This window comes from Atta cephalotes (assembly GCF_000143395.1).
Source record: "Atta cephalotes unplaced genomic scaffold scaffold00024, whole genome shotgun sequence".
In the NCBI taxonomy this organism is placed as follows: domain Eukaryota; kingdom Metazoa; phylum Arthropoda; class Insecta; order Hymenoptera; family Formicidae; genus Atta; species Atta cephalotes.
In genome coordinates, this window is record NW_012130088.1 from 3,724,090 (window position 1) to 3,734,116 (window position 10,027).

The following is a 10,027-nucleotide window of genomic DNA, read 5'->3' on the forward strand; positions in this document are numbered from 1 at the left end:
ACTATTAATATATATATATATATATATATATATACATACATACATACATACATACATACATACATACATACATACATACATACATACATACATACATACATAATATCAATAATATATGGAAACTCAATTTTTTTAAAAATGGTTTGAATTTGAATCTGTAGTGCAAAAACTAGCCGTAGAAAGAGATTAATTCCAAAGACATTTGTTCAGAATGATGAGGACAACATATATCCAAAATTTAACCAATTTAATATAATTTAAACAATATAATTAAAAAGCTAACTTCCATGAAGTTGATATAGAACTCTTTAAAAAGGATAGTAATCGAGTAATACTTGATGTTGTCTTTTAAGAATTAAAATGAATTTTAATTTCATATATATAATAGAATAATGAATCATGAACAAAATTTGAAACGATTTTAATACTTTTTGAATACTTAGCTTCTTCAATTTTGTGGTTAACATTCTATATCAATCTATGATTAGAAACAATATACCTTAACATCGTTAACATAATTAAAATTTTTAATTAAATTGAATAGCATAGATCATAGTTCAATAAATGCAATTCTGCCAGAGAGACCATCTCGGTTTGTACAAGTTAATGAAAATCCTTGATATCAGTAAAAGTTGATAGTATAAGATGTATCGTATATGTATTACAGTTTTGTAAAATTCACACTCTCTTTAAAAAAAAAATTCAGAAATTTCATACACTGATAAGGGATCATTTTGGATTGTACAACAAGTTTGTGAAAATCTTTGATATCAGTAAAAGTTGACAGCATAAGAAATTATGGGAATGTAAATTATGGGAAAAGACAAGAGCGTATAGATTCCAAGAAATTTAGTGCATGGTAAAAGAATGACTAATATCTAAAAAAATATTGATTTATCTAAAAAATGTTTGAGACAAAAATAATAGGGTTTTAGAAAAGTTATCAAATGATGATATTAATTTGACTTTGGAAAGTGCTTTCGAAATCAATACGAAAATCTTAAACGAACCAGTGTTCTGGAAACGTTTCAATGTTAGCTATAAAGATGTGCTATAAAAAATAGGGAGTTTAAGATTTTTGTGTTGACTTTAAAAGCATTTTCCAAAGTTATTTCAAAATCAAATTAATATCATCATCTGATAACTTTTCTAAAACTCTATTATTTTTGTCTCAGGCATTTTTTAGATAAATCAATATTTTTTTAGTCATTCTAGAACTTTTACCGTAACACTATAACATTAAATTTCTTGAAACTTATGACCGATACAATCTTGCCTTTTTCCTTATCTTACTTCTTATGCTGTCAACTTTTACTGATATCAAAGATTTTCACAAACTTATTGTACAATGATTCCTTGTCAATGTATGAAATTTTCGAGCATTTTTTTTAAAAAAGAGTGAATGAATTTTACAAAACTGTAAAATACATATACAATACATTATCAGACATATGTTAATTATAACAATATCTAGAAAAATTTCATTAATTTTTTATCGCCGTTTTAAAGATATATTGGTAGGGGAAGTGGAGGAATTATGCGCAGCGAGTAATTGTACACATCCTGATACTTTTTCAGATGAAGACATCACCGTGGTGAAATTTTTACGTAGGAGGTCTCTTAGTATAAGATATAACTACAAAAGAAACGACATAAATACATTGCTAGCCAGAGAAATACAAAAAAGTCACATCTTTTCTTGTTATTTTAGCATTTAGACAATAAGATGGTAAGTCTGTATTTTTCATTTGTTTGTTTAAAGTTGCATACGTTATTAAAGTACGTTATTATATGTGCATCTTTTGAGCTTATTTATTAAGTTCGGTTAGGAATTATTGAAGTAATCGTATTTCGTATCGAGTCAGATCGCGGCGGACAAGCGTTTTGAAGTGCGCACAGTTATCTTCCATATATTGTATGATTAGCACCAATTTTTGTTTCTTCTTGACCTTACTATTTTATTTTGCTATTTCATTTTGCCAAAGTCTATGTGTATTATTATATATATTCGTTTTGTATTTTTTCTTAATATATACAATATATGTTTAAAATATATTTAATATATATTTATATTGCAATATAATGAATATATTTTCTGTCAATATTCCACAATTCATTCATTTTTTACGATTTTTGTTTTGTGCACAATTACTCAACGCACGAGAAATTTTTTCGCTTTTTCCTTTTGGTTAAATACAATCTTATTGTAAGAAAATCTGTTCGATATGAGGATATGTAATGGTAGAAGAATGTTTATAGTTTCTATTTTCATACTTATATATATTATATACTTTAAACTTGGAAAACCATTCCAGAGCAATAAATTTCCCTTAGAATTATGCATAATGTTTCCCCATTTTTCCCTAATTATTTAGAATACTCCACTCCACCTAAAATCTTAATCAAAATTATTCATTCGATGCGTCTTCATTTAAAACCAAACCAAAGAATCTTGCAGAAAAACGCGGCGATCAACCTCATGAGTCGAATTAAGCGTTAAAGTTAGAGACTTCAGAAGTTAAGATATCCTGACTCAATATAGTGCTATGTATACATTCTGTATTAATTACACAAATTCACTGTTTTAAAAACAAATTCTCTGCGTCACAAAATACAAATTCACTGCTATAAAAACACAAATTCTCTGTTTCACAAACAAATTTACTGCTTTAAAAACAAATTCATTGCTAATACAAAGAATTTGTGTGTTTAAAGCAATGAATTTTTGTTTTTAAAGCAGTGAATTTGTTTTTTAAGCAGTGAATTTGTGTTTTTAAAGCAATGAATTTGTATTTTTAAAACAGTGAATTTGTGTTTTTAAAGCATGAGTGAATGTGTTTTTAAAGTAGTGAATTTGTGTAATTAAAGCAGAACTTATACATAGCGCAATATTGAGTCGGGATGACAGATACTTTAACCTCTAAAGTCTCCAATTTTAACGATTAATAACTTAAATTCACAAAGCCGACCGCTGCATTTATTGCCAGATTCTTTTGAGTAAAAATGCGTCAAATGACTATATTTTTATTAAAATTTTAGGAGTGGTGGAGTGGTAATATATTCTAAATAATTATAGATATATTAAATTCTAAAAAATACATGTCTGAAATTTCTTATTACAAGATAATTGTGTGTGTGTGTGTGTGTGTGTGTGTGTGTGTGTGTGTGTGTGTGTGTGTGTGTGTGTGTGTATTTATTTTAGCCACTTCAAAAATCAATGAAATTATACTCACTTAACGCGATTTTATTTGAAATGAACAAATCGAAAAAACATCACTCCGCTCGCGATTACAAGGATGTCAATTCGAAAACGGTTTACGCCATCAAGATTAACGCCATCAGTCGGCGGCCTAGTGCGACAATAGTACACACTTAAGGTGCCTTTTCATACTGACGCTCAACGCTCATTTTTGGCGTCAAAATAAGTCACGTGATAGAATTGATGAATCTCAAATTTATCAATCGAAGTCCTTCGTTTCCTTCTTTTTCATGAAATAAAGAACTCTTGGTTGAATGTGTTATGCATTATGCATAGTGCATAAGGGAATCATCCAATCAAAATTCTCCTTTTTTATAAAATGGGAGGAAAGGAAAGAGTTTGATTGGTTAATTTATTTATGTTCTTGCATAATGCATGAGGCATAACAAAATCAACCAAAAGTCCTTTATTTCATGGAAAGAAAGGAAATAAAGGACTTTAACTTCATTTTCTTGTGCATTATGTGTTATGCATTATGCAAGAGTCTGTGCTCCCTGCTTTATGGCCGCAGCACAGATTCTTGTATAACGCATAATACATAATGCATAAGCAAATCAACTAATCACAATTTTTCCATTTCCCTCAGTTCATGGAAAAGATTTTCGATTGGTTGATTCTCTTATGCATTATGCATTATGCAAGAACCTATATTGCAATCATCAATTAATAAAATAATCACGTGACTTATTTTGGAGTCATTTTTCACCAACGCCAACGTTGGTATTTTATCCGCCAATTAACTTTGAGTATTGCAAACTACTAAACTGAAAACTCATCATCTCTAATCTAATTTCGAAAATACTATTTGTAAAAACTAATCAAATATATTTTATTTACATTTCAATGATTTATTTATTATCTCCACATAACACTTTTTCTTTACTATTACTAACAAGAATAAGAGAAAGACAGATTTTTAAATCTTGTTGTTGGCTATTCTGGTGATAAAATTAATCGACGGAACGATGTTGGAAACTGACCCTTTGATGCTGAAAATGATAGTCGAAAGTCAGCATGAAAAGGCACTTTTAAAGAGCCATTTCATGTGACGCTAAAACGCTTGACGCTCGTTTTGTTCATGTTCATTCTATGTAATGTTATCTATGGTTGACTCTAAAAAATTTGTTTCTATCCAATTTTTCAGCATTAAGTGGGTCAATTCTTGTAATATAAAATTTATTTTGTGCATTTTTAATTAGAAAATTTTATGTATTAAATATATAATATTGGAAGTACAAATAAGTTTCCGCCATTTTTAATCAAAAATTAAGCATTTATTGTGAAAGAACGGTACATAATGTTGTATTCAAAGTAATGGCCATCGCTAGCCACTACTTTTTCCCATCTTTCTGATAGCATGTGGATACCGCGTCGGAAGAACGCTTCATCTTTTGAGGCTATCCAATCATCGATCAATACAATTTTTGGTATTTTCATATGATGTGAAGTGCTGCTCAGACAGGCCATGCGTTCGATCGGAACAAGTGATAGTCGGAAGGAGCAATGTCTGGAGAATACGGGTGGGGTAGAACTTCCCATTTGAGTGTTTCTAAGTAGGTTTTGACCGGCGCCGCAACATGTGGTCGAGCATTATCATGCAGGAGAATAATTTTGTCATGCCTGGAGTAGTAGTGGGCGCGTTTTTCCTTGAGTGCTCAGCTCAATCTCATCAATTGTGTTCGGTAGAGAGCCCCAGTAATGGTCTCGTTCGATTTGAGCAACTAATACACGATATCAAGCTGATCCCACCAAATACACAACATGAATTTTTTTTCATGAATATTTGGTTTGGCTGTCAAAGTTGAAGTTTGGCTGTCCCCATGATTTTCTGTTCTTTGGGTTATCGTAGTGGATCCATTTTTCATCACCAGTGATTATACGATGCAAAAAACTCTTTCGTTTATGCCTGGCAAGCAGAATTTCACATGTGAAAAATCGGCGTTCAACATTTCTCGGCTTCAGTTCATATGGAATCCAATTCCCTTGCTTTTGAATCATTCCCAATGATTTCAAATGATATTGTTTGTTGAGTCACTCCTAATGTAAGTGCAAGTTCTTTTTGCGTTTGGCACAAATCTTCATCCAATAATGCTTCCAATTCCGCGTTTTCGTACACTTTCGGTCTTCCGCTACGTTCTTCGACATCAAATTCACCATTTTTAAACTTTTGAAACCACTCACGACAACTTCTCTCACTTAAGGCAGCATCACCATATATGCTTCTACAAGCAATCTATGAGCTGCAGATTTCTTCAAATTGAAGAAGTAAATCAAAAGTTTCCGCAAATGATGCTTATTTGACTCAAAACTCGACATTTTCGTACAAAAAAAAATATATGATGCTGATACAAAATCGCTAATATTTCAAGATTATGATGTTGCCGAATGTCCAATCTTACGATATGTCGTTTTATCAAATAATTTTAACTATAGTTTATTAGCTGTCTTGCAAACGGCGGAAACTTATTTGTACTCCCAATATATATATAATAAATTTCAACATGCAAAGTAAAGAAAGAAAGTGAGATAAATTAATAAAAATGAAATAATACTTTGAATATTTGTCTAATATAATATGAGAATATATTATGTGAATTTTTTTTAATTAAATATACACATTCTGTCATACATACGTAATATTTATAATTAAACATATTGAATTTAAATTCTAAAATAAATAACACACAATGATATTGTGGCAGAAATTGTTTCCTCGTTACACACTAAGTTTCACGAGGATTCGTATCGAGATAAGGGTAAAATCACACCATCCAGAATAGGATGTAGACTGCGGAATAGGGAATGCATCATTGAAGCTACCAATTAGCGCTATTTCGCACTTTTTCAATCACGCAAATTTTGTGTGCTATGTTCACGTGATCAAAGACGTATCAATATGAATATTTAAAACTTCTTAATTTCATGTTAATAATTTGCTTATTAAAATAAAATAATTTTTCAAATTGTAAAAACAATCATTGTAGTATTTAATGTTTTACAATAAATATTTATAATCTCTCATAACAATTTTTTGAACTGAAATTTTTAATGATGCTACTACTATTTTTTCGCATTGTGAACATAGCACACAAAACTTACGTGATAGAAAAGTGTACACTGAAATCGCACGTAATGCGTTATTATTTTTTTTATCTTGGTATCTATATTTATGTACTCAGATTTTATCATTATGCTTCATTCTCAACATTACGCAATTTTATCATATCAATCAGCATCAAATTATTTTAATCTCTCAAAATACGGTTTATTACAAGAACAATGACACACTTTCTATTCCGCAACATCAAAAGCACTGATTGATTGACTTGATGCATATTCTATTCCACAGTCCTATTCCGCATCGTGATTTCACCCTTAAAGTCACTTAGGAGCCTTTTACGATGAAAACACCACGAATCCTATCCAATAAAATTTTAAGGTAGGGTTCAAATGAGATTCGGTGGAAATAATGGCTTTACGAATTACTACGAATAACTTCAATTTTTATGGCTCCTGCACTGGACGCGGAAACATTTACCGCGTGACAAAATGTGATGTAATAGTTAATAAGATTACAGCTCCTACATATTCATTGATTACTGCGTCTTATTTTGTCACGCGGCAAGCGTTTCCGCGTTCGGTGTGCAGGAGCTATAAAAATTGAAGTTCGTAGTAATGTTATCAACATTTGAATTCAAACTGTGCAATTGTGCTTATCAAACGTGATAAAATGTGTTGTATATTTTCACATGAGTATTTTTATTTTTGTATAATAATGGACAAAAATTAAAAAAAAGAAGTCAGTTACTTGGGATGGCAATGAAACAAAGTTGCAGTTGACTTTTTACAGTTGATCAGTTGATAACGTTTAATTTTGCTGCAATCCTAGTGTATAACTCTGATTAGATGAAAACAGGCAACCTGACTCTGATCTAACTCTAATCCGATTCCAATTAAAGAGTAAAGGGAAACAGAAGGGAATGTATTAATAGTGGGAGCACTGGGAGTAGTTAATTCGCGGATAGATGTATGTCATGACAGCCATCTTAAGCGTCCACTTTTTACGCTAGTATATATAGTCACTTTCGTTCGCTTGCTTAGAACCAAACATTCTCTCCTGTTTCTCTTTATTCTTTGATTCCAATTCTCGGTGGAAACCACGGAACAGGATTGAACGTGTATCAAACTCAACATATTATACGTGGTTTCATATATGAAACTGTGTATAATATATCGTAGGTTTCAATCATGTATAATAGTAAAATGGCGCTTCACTGTTCGCACTTCGCACTACTAATCATAAACTGCATTTCACAAAATAAAAATAAAACTGTAAAATAAGTAGGTATATCGATGTATTAAGCAGAGTGCACTAAACAGTCAGCCAATTATAAATCAAAAGTCCTGCGATGTGACAAATTTCCTAACTTAACAATAGTTAATGTATTTAGATAGGCTATAGTTTAATTTACTTATTTTATTTATATTATTTTTGATACACTTTCAATAAATAATATTTTAGAATTTAAACGCTTATTATTTTCGTGAGTTTAAAGCTGCCTGTCGTAGCTATCGCATATGAAATAATGAAATCATGTATGATATACCACTATAAAGGCCGTACCTGCTGGACCAATAAGAAGATATATAAATAAAAAAGGCAACTCTCTTTTTATTTTTATGTGTGAATATTAACTGAGTTAACTCTAGTGATCTAATTATGCAATACTCACTGTGTTGTATTTCATTTGAAATGGGTTTTAGAATTGTAACGTATATATAATATCTTATACGTTTTATACAGTATTATATATTTTATACGTAGGAAATATAAGAAACCTCTCGCAGCACTAAATTTCCCAACCCTGCCATGGAGTAATAAGAAGATCAAACTCAAGCGGCCAGTCACGAAAAAAGTGGGCTCGAAACACGATGTAGGAAAACCAGAAAGATTGTACATATAGCGTAGGAAACCCAATTAAGAAGTTCTATTTGCGTGAGCAAATAGAAATAGAAAACGAGATCACAGTTTAATCAGTTACGACAATAAGCGATATCTTTGATTAATGCAAAATATATAAACGTGAATATTCGCATATTCTATTCGCTATTTTTACTTCTTTCCCTGTTCCTTGCTTCCAGTCCGCTGAGCTGAAAAGGTTATGGTCGTTATGATTGTTACGTTATAGCTTAATTTTAAGTTGTTGGAAACTTTGTAGCTTCGTATTTATGTATTTCCGCACTTCGAAATTTTACCATAAGACTAAGAGACGAAAAGAAGGATATAAAAAAACTGAAATATTATATATTAATGAAGGCAAAAAATTTATAAAATGCCTTGTTGCGGTAAACTGTCTGATCAATAGATCAGAAAAAGATATTCGATTATTTCCTGCAGATAATATTCGTCGACAACTTGCTATATTGCTGTAAAATAAATACATGACTTGTAAATAAACATCACTACACTTTCTCGCAGATGAGAAATTTCAATCCTTTTCTTCAAATTGACATACATATTTGGTACCTTATCTAGAAATAACCTGAATGTCAGACACTCTTCAGGTGCACTAACATTACGATATTCAATAGATATTCAACTGATTTTGAGAGCAAAAATGGAAAGGAATTGCAAAATTTCAAGCAGCAAATACAAATCATAACCTATCATAGCTCAGAGATGGGAACAGAGCAAGGAGTGGAAAAAGAATAAAAATGTGGTGGACGTGAATACCGAACTACGTTTCTAGCGCTCTACTTTGATGTTGAGATTTACGAAACATGTGACTTACCATATTCTTAATTGGAAAAAGCAAATTTTAAAAAGTAGATATCGTAAAATTAAAAATATTCAAAGTAAAATATTAATATTTTAAAAATAACACATTACAATAAAATAATAAATATTTTTGAGGTTTATTTGTTATTATATTTTATTAATTATTTATGTAATGTCATAAAATTATAAACAGTACGATAAAACATACTTAAAAAATAAATTTATATTCCATATAAAATTGAATTGCGTATTTTATATTGTATATGTCTAATACAAATTAATATACATACGATTTACGTATTTATTACAGAACTATAATTATAATAAGAATTTATTGTATTAATAAAATAAAAAATATTAACATAATGAAAATAATACATACGAAAATAATATAAAATGTCAAAATATAAATAATCTTCAAAAGTATTATATTTATTATTTCACATAACTTTTGAAGTAATACTCACTCATTGTAGCATCATTACATGATAAATTTGTAGATATTCAGTTGAAAACTAAAAAATAAATAATAAATAAAAAATAAAAATAGAAAAATAAAAACAAAATGTAAATAAAAAATAAATAAAAAATATATAATGAAAAACATAATAAACTAAATAAGAATATAATAACTAAAAAATGTAATAAACTAAAAAAAGTAATAATAAAGTGAAAAGTACATCAAAGCTAGAATTACGAAAAATTAAAGATGTTGTAAAATCACAGTTTTTCTATAATCTGACTGAGATTTGAAATGTCTATTAGCAAATTTCAATATATAAAATAAACGTACTCTACCATACAACGTACTCTCCTATACAAAGTTACCAAATATTGTTTTGGAAACTGTTTACAAGAATGACTAAAAAATACCTTTGAAAAGACTGTTAATAATTAACATTATAATTAAATAATTTTGTAACTATGTGTTCCCTATATAATAAAATCGTATATATATATATATATATATATATATATATATATATATA